Source organism: Arachis hypogaea, chromosome 11 (genome assembly GCF_003086295.3).
Source record: "Arachis hypogaea cultivar Tifrunner chromosome 11, arahy.Tifrunner.gnm2.J5K5, whole genome shotgun sequence".
In the NCBI taxonomy this organism is placed as follows: Eukaryota; Viridiplantae; Streptophyta; class Magnoliopsida; order Fabales; family Fabaceae; genus Arachis; species Arachis hypogaea.
The window spans coordinates 67,062,121-67,072,554 of NC_092046.1; positions in this window are offsets into that span (position 1 = coordinate 67,062,121).

Genomic DNA, 10,434 nt, shown 5'->3' on the forward strand with positions numbered 1-10,434 from the left:
CGTTAATCCTCAAAATAGGAACTTTGGTTCTGACCTTCTTTCTTGACCAAAAGCCTCATGACAACCAGGAAAAAATATTTTTAATGGTAAACCCAGATCTTGGCCATTGAAACACTACTTGATCCCCAAGACACATTTTTTTACCGTAGATACACAGCAGTGTTGAACAGAGATCATCTTTTCCATGTATCCCATTTCGGACTGGCAGAGAGTTGGAAAGAGGAGAAGAAAGCAATATGCATGCAATAGAAAATGTGTTACCTTTGACCTTTGCCTTAGCTTGATTTGGTTGATTAGACCTCAACCTTTCTTGCTTAACCTTCTCTTTCTTTCTTCTTCGGGGACTAGCATAGGAACTAAGCTTTCTCTCTCTCTTTTTCTGAGTTCTGACTGAGACAGAAAAAAGTGAACGTTGGTTTGGAAGCAAAATGGAGGAATTAGCTTGCTATCGGGTTTGGATCGGTTCTTTCCATTCATGCAACTCGTTTGCTTTTTATTCATCACCTTTGGGCTTCTATTATTTTTGTGGCCCACTAGAATAGATTTAGCTTGCTTTGTGTTGGGCTGCTGCAACAAAGAATTTTAGCCTACCAGCCTTGTTTTTATTTTCCATCCAATTGGGCTGTTGCAACAATGAGTTTTGGCCTACAACATTTAATCATAAATAATCAACACTAATTATTTAATTTGTCCAATAAAATAATATTTGTCATCATTAATTAATTTAGTTAATTTCTTAACTCAACAATGTTATTATGTTAAATTTGTGTTTAAATTATGTTTGATTTGATATATTTGGTTGAATTATATAGAATTTTATTATGGTTTTGTTAATGTTTTTTAACAACAAATTTAAAACTTGATAATATTCAATTATCCATGACTACCTGCAGGAATCCGCCTTTTTCCGCGAGAAAAAATAAACGGAGACATGTGGTGGGATGAAATAGAGACTCACATTTTAGTAAATAGAGACGGGGTGTGGGAGGGATCGCGGCCCATAGAGATCCGTTATCATTTAAGATTCTCTAAAATAAAGATCGTTAATCACTCTTAGATTAAGATAATAAAATTTACATATGATAAACATTATAAATTTAATAATAATTAATTTTTTATTTTTAGTATTTTACTAATTTTTTCGGTGCAAGAATGATCATACTTTTCAATATCACAAAGACAAAGACAAAGACGTCTATCTAAATATATTTACCAAATTGGACCTGACTTGATGTTTATATTTCTCTTAGGCTGAGACTTATTAAAAAAAAATTCTAAATGGTTCCTGATAATTACTTTAAAAGATAACAGGACTCTCAATAAAAAAAAATACACTTTCCAGCTCTTGATCTTTATTTCTATGAGACTGATTAGTCTCTCTATTAATATTTTTTCTTTGTATTAATGGAATAAACCTACATGACATGTTAAATTGTTGATTTATCTGTTAAGACTTAAGAGCCAATTAGGATTAAAATATTTTTTATTGAGAATCTCATTGTGTTTTGGGGATAATTGTCAGGACCATTTAATTTTTTTATTTTTTATTTTTTTTTCAAATACATTGATTAAATTTATTGTGTAAAATTGAGAAATATTAGTGATTTTTAAATTATTTTTACTTATAAAAATTAAATGTAAGATATATTAATAATTAATGTGTCACATAAACATGATTCAGAGAAAGATAATTGACAGAAGAGTAAACTCAGTCTCACAAAGTTAAATATCAAGAGTTATGAAAGGTATTTTTTATTGAGGATCTCGTGGTTCTTTAAAAAAATTTATCAAAACTGAGATGGATATCCATCCGAAAAAATAAAATAAAATAAAAATTCTACACTATAAATTTCATTTTTTAGTTTTTAATTTCGTTTGCCATTTCTGTTTAAATAAGTGTCGGGGTTGCCAATGAGCTATAACTCAAATGACATAGTCTCCCCATTCCCATCTAAAGGTCTCGAATTCGAGTCTCACTACTAACTTTGGAACAAAAAAGTGTCGGAAGTTCAAATCTTATCTTGTATATATAACAACTCATTGGCCAGATATAAGGAGCTCGGCTAGGCTAATGACTAATCGCCGGTAGGAGTGTATATAAAAAAACCAAAATGTGACTAACCGGTTAAAAAATCATAACCACATTTTGGATAACTAATTTAACAAAATAATTTAAAAAACCATATTCATAGTTCTTCAAATTAGTTAACCAAAACCAAATTAAAAAACCAGTTTTTAACCAGTTAACCAAAACCAAAACCAAATTAAAAGAAAAACCTAATTTCAAAGCTCTTCGAGTCTTCGCCGCTTCTCCAGTTCTCCTCTGTATGCCATCGTCAACAGTTATTCTCCTTTGCCTCTCGCCGGAGTCGTCGGTGGTTCGTCAGATCTCTGTCTCTTCGAGTCTTCACTTTAATTCGCGATTCTGTCTCTCTACCTCGACCTCCCATTCTTGCCGCCGGAATATCTCTCTTTTTCGGTTCTCTTCTTCTTTTGTTTTTTCGGTTCTCTTCTTCTTTCGGTTCTCTGTCAGTTAGCTTGATAATTCATATGATAATTTATCGATTCTAATATTTATTTTATAGATTTTTATAGTCAGTTAGCATTGTAGCGACCCTCAGTTTTAAAAATATAAATATAAATAAGTTATAATTTATCTCATAAATTGGAATTCTCTATTTTTAGAAATTATTTTATTATCAGTAATTGAACTAATTTTATAACTATTTGAACTCAATCAAATACATATTCTTATATATATATATATTTTATGATGAAATATTTTACATAATTAAAACTATAATTCCATTAACTTAGAAGTAATGAAACTTATATGTATATTTTAATTTGAGTAATTGATATTTTAATTTAAAAAATAGAGGTTAGTTAATAATATTATTATCGAGTTCGATATCCGCCGATATGAGTAAATATCAATACTCTTTGCTGAGCTTAACTTTACTAATGCTTCACCAAATACCTTTCACCTTTAAGTTACTAATGTCATTTAAATTAGTAATAACTCATATATTATTAACTTTATATATAAATTATTATTATTATCGTTATTATATATATATATCACTAAAGTTCATTACGTATTATTATTATTATTCACTATTTAACCTAATACTTCAATATATATATATATATATATATATATATATATATATATATATATATATATATTTATGAATACCGTAAGAAAAGAAAAGCAGAGAGATAATAGCGTAACGAAGAGTAAAAAAGAAAGAACGTAAATCTTTTTGAACTTCCGGCTTTGATTTCTTACAATCCGTAACTCCAATAAAAAATCTAATCCGGTAAGAGTATTCGTAACCTCTTCTTCTACACGCTGGCACCATTTTTGATTAGTGGAAGTTGACAGTGACATAGCTCATCTTTTCTTTGGGTTTGGCCAACGGGAATTTTAGGAGGCATAGACGATTTTGGACATTCTCTTCTTCGATAGCTCAGTCAGAAAGTTTCTCCAGAGCTTCGAATATTTTGATTCCGTACGAAGGTATGGTTTTGGTTTCTCGTAGTTAATGTTTAATGTCACGTGAAATCTTAGGCTAGAAGACCTTAAGATAGGTATGAACTGAATGAATAATTGATGGATTGTGTATATGGTATAAAATGTGTGGTTTAACTGTTGTTAATAATTTGCTGTTGAAGTTAGTTGGTTTTGGAAAAAGATTTAATATTGATATTTGTTTGATTTTGAAATAATGTTACTGGAAATGATTTGAATGACTGAGAGGTGTTTGGTTCGGTAGTTGGGACCCTTGAAGGGTTGGCAGAAATTCGAGTTTTAGAGGAGATACTGCTAGAATTTCTATAAGAATTGGAGTTTTGATTTGAGATGTTATTTTAAAAAGGAAAGAGATTATTATGTGGCTTGTGTATTTGAGACTAATTGTTGACCCTCTGTCGCAAGATGTGACCGGGTACTTTAACATTATATTTGAGCATGGAGTTTACTCCATGGAATATTATTGAGGTTGGAGTTCAACTCCATGGAATACTATATTATTGAGCTTGGAGTGTGAATCCATGGAATATTATATTTGAGCTTGGAGTTTGACTCCATGGAATGTTATTGAGCTTGGAAATGCGCACACAGAGGGACTGTCCAATGGTTAACTACCAGGACATGTCGGGTTGGCTGTATAACCGACAGATGAGACTCATCAGCCATAGAACAGGCATACATCATATGCATTTGTTTGTTTGCTTGAGTGTGCATTGTTTTAGTTTGTTTAACTGTTTAATTCTGCTTATCCGCTACTTGTTCTACTTGCTGTAAATGCTTCTCTATCTGTGTTTTCCTTACTTGAACTGTATGTGTATGTTTTCTGAGAAATCCCTCTTGACGAAGGTGTGAGGGGAGAGGGTTGTTCCACCAGTGATTCAGAGGATTTGAGGAGACAAAATGTGAAGTATTCGGTTAAAGTTAGATTCAGGACTTGAATACCTTAGACAACTTACCTAATTTCTGGTTTAGTTGAATTCTTATGCTGAAATCTGAGTGTCGAAGTTCTAGGAATGCCTCTGGCTCTCCCGAGACCTTTTACATTAACTATGCAGGCACCTTTACCATACTGAGAACCTCCGGTTCTCATTCCATACTATGTTGTTATTTTTCAGATGCAGGTCGAGAGACACCTCGTTGAGCGTCTGGGTATCCTCCTTACAAGCGAAGAACTACCTTTTTGACGGTCATATTTTTATTTTGGACTATGTATACATGTTTATAGAATCTCCACATGTACATTTTGTGTTTTGTCCCTCCTAGAGGTCGACTTGGAGATACAGGGGTTTACTTTGTGGTTTAACTTTTATTTTGGGTTGTATATATATATATAATCATATACTCTGGCCGGCCTTAGTTTCGCAGGTCAAGTCTGGAGTTTGCTATCTAAGTTTTGGAACCCTGATATGTATATATGTTTTCAGCTCCCTTTTGATTTTTCCTGTCCATTTTACAATTATCCATGCGAGTGTGACACGATTTTCTGTTTATCATTTTTGAATAGCTTATCCTTCAAGGCTCCTAGATATGATTTCATCCAACTATATCTATGTACATATCATTTTCTTTTAGAGGTCGTAATATCTTTCCACCTCTTCTTTACGATTTAAGCGTAAGGCTCTGTGTTGTAGGGTGTTACAATATGGTATCAGAGCAGTTCGTTCCTATAGAGCCTGAGGGATGGACTGATTATGCTTCTGGGCATACTCTGGGTGTGTGTATGTGCTATTAGGATATTTGATTGATATATGTAGCATAAACGTTCATGAGCATGCATTTGGAACTTGAAGCATTAGACTTGCGATATTGAGACTGATCAACTTAATATCACTTGTTTAGTGTGTGAAGGGACCAGATGTCGACTCACAGACGCGGTCGCGGCCGAGGTAGAGGTAGGATAGACACCGTTACTCCTGGCCTGGCAGGGAATAATGCAGTAGACTTCATGGCTGCCCTGGGAAATATGGCTGCGGCTATGCAGGCGACAGCCGAGGCACTGGGTAATCAGATAAACCAGGGTAATCACGGAAACAATAATGATGAGGACGGTCCCATGACACTTGCTACATTTCTGAAATTTCACCCTCCGACCTTTAGGAGAACCTCAAATCCCACTGATGTAGACAATTGGATTCAGGCTATGGAACGGACATTGCAGGCTCAGCAGGTTCCTGAGGAGCAATGGGTTGAGTTTGGAACTTATCAGCTGCAGGGTGAGGCTCAGCATTGGTGGCAGGGGACACGACGTATCCTGCAGCCAGATGGCGCTGTGATTCCTTGGGAGGTTTTTCGAACAGAGTTCTATAAGAAATACTTTCCTAATTCAGCCATAAATGCCAAGGAACTTGAATTGATGCAGTTAAAGCAGGGACAGATGACTGTTGCTGAGTATACTAGCAGGTTTGAGGAGTTATGTCGCTTTTCTCGTATTTGTCAAGGTGCGCCTGAAGATTTTGCTGAGTGGAAATGTATTAAGTATGAGGGAGGTCTTCGAAGTGATATTCTGAGCTTCGTTGCACCAATGGATATCAGAGTGTTTTTGGAACTGGTAAACAAAAGTAGAGTTGTTGAGGATTGTTTGAGAAAGGCGACATCAGATAAGAGTGATTAGCGAATTTTTGTTAGGAGAGATCAGGGAAGGAACTTCGCCCCTAGAGGACAAGATTTTAAGAGAGGCGGTTACACCCCACAACCACATTTGGGTCAGAATAACTTCCAGAGATTCAGTAATAATAACAGCCAGGGAAGAGTCAAAGGAAAGCAAGCTCAGACCCCACTGAATGATTTAACTTGTAGGAGGTGTGGAAAGTACCACCCGAATACTCCGTGCAGGGCTGGTTTATGTGTATGCTATTACTGTGGTGAAGCTGGACATTTGTCTTGGAATTATCCAGAAAAGAAGAAGAATCAAGAAGCTGGAAAGGCACAACATCAGGGACGCGTGTTCACTATGACAGCGGATGGTGCTGGAAGTGCAGATACTCCGATTAGAGGTAATCACAAACTGATAATCGAAATTTCTGACTGCCTTGCATAGTAAATAACACGTAGCATTCATTGTAGTACATTATCGAGTTGTGAGCCTTGTGATTTTCAAATGAGCGATCGACTAAAGATCTCCGAATGGTGAGACAGAACGATAGTTGGTCAGCCTAAAAAAGTGACTAAATTATTGGAGAATAATAATAAGAGTGGCACAGCAATAGTGGGTTGAATTATTTTGAGTATAAAAGTTATACATAAAGAACCGGAAATGTTGAGAGTTGTGCGGGACAGTTACCTGAAACCCAGATATGGTAAGTTACAAGGAAGAGACATGACATAGGTTGAACCCGTAATTGATAATCGGTTATGTGTCAAGAGAAAGAGTAAGTTGTGATAGATTTAGTGTCAAAGGCTGAACCAGTTTCGATTGAATTACGAAAGGTGACACCATTAGAATCAGCAGAACTTAGGAGCTAAATAAAACGAGTATTAAGGATGATAAACCCATCGTTCTAATACCAGCCTGCCTTGTAACCCTTCTGCATCGAGTCTATCTTGTATCTTTCGCTTTGCGTAGACTTTTAAGCCATAAGAATATCCTGGATTTACAAACTAAGCATGTCAAATCTTTCTATTTTTCTTTGACATGTTTAAGAAGGGAAGTTACGTTAGTATGAATCTTTTCTATGTTATATCAATTTTCGAGGGCAAAAATTTTTGTAAGGTGGGTAGAATATAGTGACCCTCAGTTTTAAAAATATAAATATAAATAAGTTATAATTTATCTCATAAATTAGAGTTCTCTATTTTTAGAAATTATTTTATTATCAGTAATTGAACTAATTTTATAACTATTTGAATTCAATCAAATACATATTCTTATATATATATTTTATGATGAAATATTTTACATAATTAAAACTATAATTCTATTAACTTATAAGTAATGAAACTTATATGTATATTTTAATTTGAGTAATTGATATTTTAATTTAAAAAAATAAAAGTTAGTTAATAACATTATTATCAAGTTCGATATCCGCCGATATGAGTAAATATCAGTACTCTTTGCTGAGCTTAACTTTACTAATGCTTCACCAAATATCTTTCACCTTTAAGTTACTAATGTCATTTAAATTAGTAACTCATATATTATTAATTTTATATATAAATTATTATTATTATTGTTATTATTATTATATATATATATACATTATTATTATTCACTAAAGTTCGTTCCGTATTATTATTATTATTATTCACTATTTAACCTAATACTTCAATCATATTTTATATATATATATATATATGACTTAAGAAAGCAAACCGCCTTAGGCCGCCTTAGGCTTTCTTTATTTTATATATATACATAAGGATAATGATAAACTTTAGTGGATATATATATATATATATATATATATATATATATATATATATATATATATATATATATATATATATATATATATATATATATACCGTAAGAAAAGAAAAGAAGAGAGAGAATAGCATAATGAAGAGAAAAAAAGAAAGAACGTAAATTCTTCGAACTTCCGGTTTCGATTTTTTGCAATTCGTAACTCTAATAAAAAATTTAATCCGGTAAGAGTATTCGTAACCTCTTCTTCTACACATTGGCACCATTTTTTATTAGTGAAAGTTGATAGTGACATAGCTCATCTTTTCTTTGGGTTTGACCAACGGAAATTTTAGGAGGCATAGACGATTCTGGACATTTTCTTCTTCGATAGCTCAGTCAGAAAGTTTCTCCGGAGCTTCGAATATTTTGATTCCGTACGAAGGTATGCTTTTGATTTCTCGTAGTTAATGTTTAATGTCACGTGGAATCTTAGGCTAGAAGACCTTAAGATAGGTATGAACTGAATGAATAATTGATGGATTGTGTATATAGTATAAAATGTGTGGTTTAGCTGTTGTTAATAATTTGTTGTTGAAGTTAGTTGGTTTTGGAAAAATATTTAATATTAGTATTTGTTTGATTTTGAAATAATGTTACTGGAAATGATTTGAATGACTGAGAGGTGTTTGGTTCGGTAGTTGGGACCCTTGAAGGGTTGGCAGAAATTCGAGTTTTAGAGGAGATACTGCTAGAATTTCTATAAGAATTGGAGTTTTGATTTGAGATGTTATTTTAAAAAGGAAAGAGATTATTATGTGGCTTGTGTATTTGAGACTAATTGTTGACCCTCTATCAAAAGATGTGACCGAGTACTTTAACTCCCCGAATTCCCCCATGGACATGCATATATATACGAATATTGAACATTATATTTGAGCTTGGAGTTTACTCCATGGAATATTATTGAGCTTGGAGTTCAACTCCATGGAATACTATATTATTGAGCTTGGAGTGTGACTCCATGGAATATTATATTTGAGCTTGGAGTTTGACTCCATAGAATATTATTGAGCTTGGGGATGCGCGCACAGAGGGACTGTCCAATGGTTAACTACCAGGACATGTCGGGTTGGCTGTATAACCGACAGATGAGACTCATCAGCCATAGGACAGGCATACGTCATATGCATTTGTTTGTTTGCTTGAGTGTGCATTGTTTTGGTTTGCTTAACTGTTTAATTCTGCTTATCCGCTACTTGTTCTACTTGCTGTAAATGCTTCTCTATCCGTGTTTTCCTTGCTTGAACTGTATGTGTATGTTTTCTGAGAAATCCCTCTTGACGAAGGTGTGAGGGGAGAGGGTTGTTCCACCAGTGATTCAGAGGATTTGAGGAGACAGAATGTGAAGTATTCGGTTAAAGTTAGATTCAGGACTTGAATACCTTAGACAACTTACCTAATTTCTGGTTTAGTTGAATTCTTAAGCTGAAATCTGAGTGTCGAAGTTCTAAGAATGCCTCTGCCTCTCCTGAGACCTTTTACATTAACTATGCAGGCACCTTTACCATACTGAGAACCTCCGGTTCTCATTCCATACTATGTTGTTGTTTTTCAGATGCAGGTCGAGAGACACCTCGTTGAGCATCTGGGTATCCTCTTTACAAGCGAAGAACTACCTTTTTTACTGTCATATTTTTATTTTGGGCTATGTATACATGTTTATAGAATCTCCACATGTACATTTTGTGTTTTGTCCCTCCTAGAGGTCGACTTGGAGATACAGGGGTTTACTTTGTGGTTTGACTTTTATTTTGGGTTGTATATATATATATAATCATATACTCTGGCCGGCCTTAGCTTCGCAGGTCGAGTCTGGAGCTTGCTATCTAAGTTTTGGAACCTTGATATGTATATGTGTTTTCAGCTCCCTTTGGATTTTTCCTGTCCGTTTTACAATTATCCATGCGAGTGTCACACGATTTCCTGTTTATCGTTTTTGAATAGCTTATCCTTCAAGGCTCCTAGATATGATTTCATCCAACTATATCTATGTACATATCCTTTTCTTTTAGAGGTCGTAATACCTTGCCACCCCTGCTTTACGACTTAAGCGTAAGGCTCTGTGTAGTAGGGTGTTACAAGCGTGATATATATATATTTGTGCAGATTTGATTTTATCAAATGACATTATTTGTTCAGTGGGTCCGGGTTCAATTGCGCTTGAAGATGACTAGAAAGTCCAAACTCAAATGTGGCGCCAGTTAAGAAGGGATGATGAAAAATGTGATGATTTTACAAAGAAAAATAAGTTAATGGAAGTTCTATGGTCTAATGAGAGAAAAAGTACATATAAAATTGCTAAAGAGATTAGATTTACTTTTCCAACCTTAATTTTATAAAAGAAATTGTGAAGTATGCCTTGTTTAAATACAAATGATGTTAAAAAAAAATAGAAGTGTTTGATTTATGCAATAAAATTTTTTTTATTATTTATAAATATTATTCGTATTATTTAAAAAAATTAATTTTTAGATTAAAAAATTTAATTAAAAAA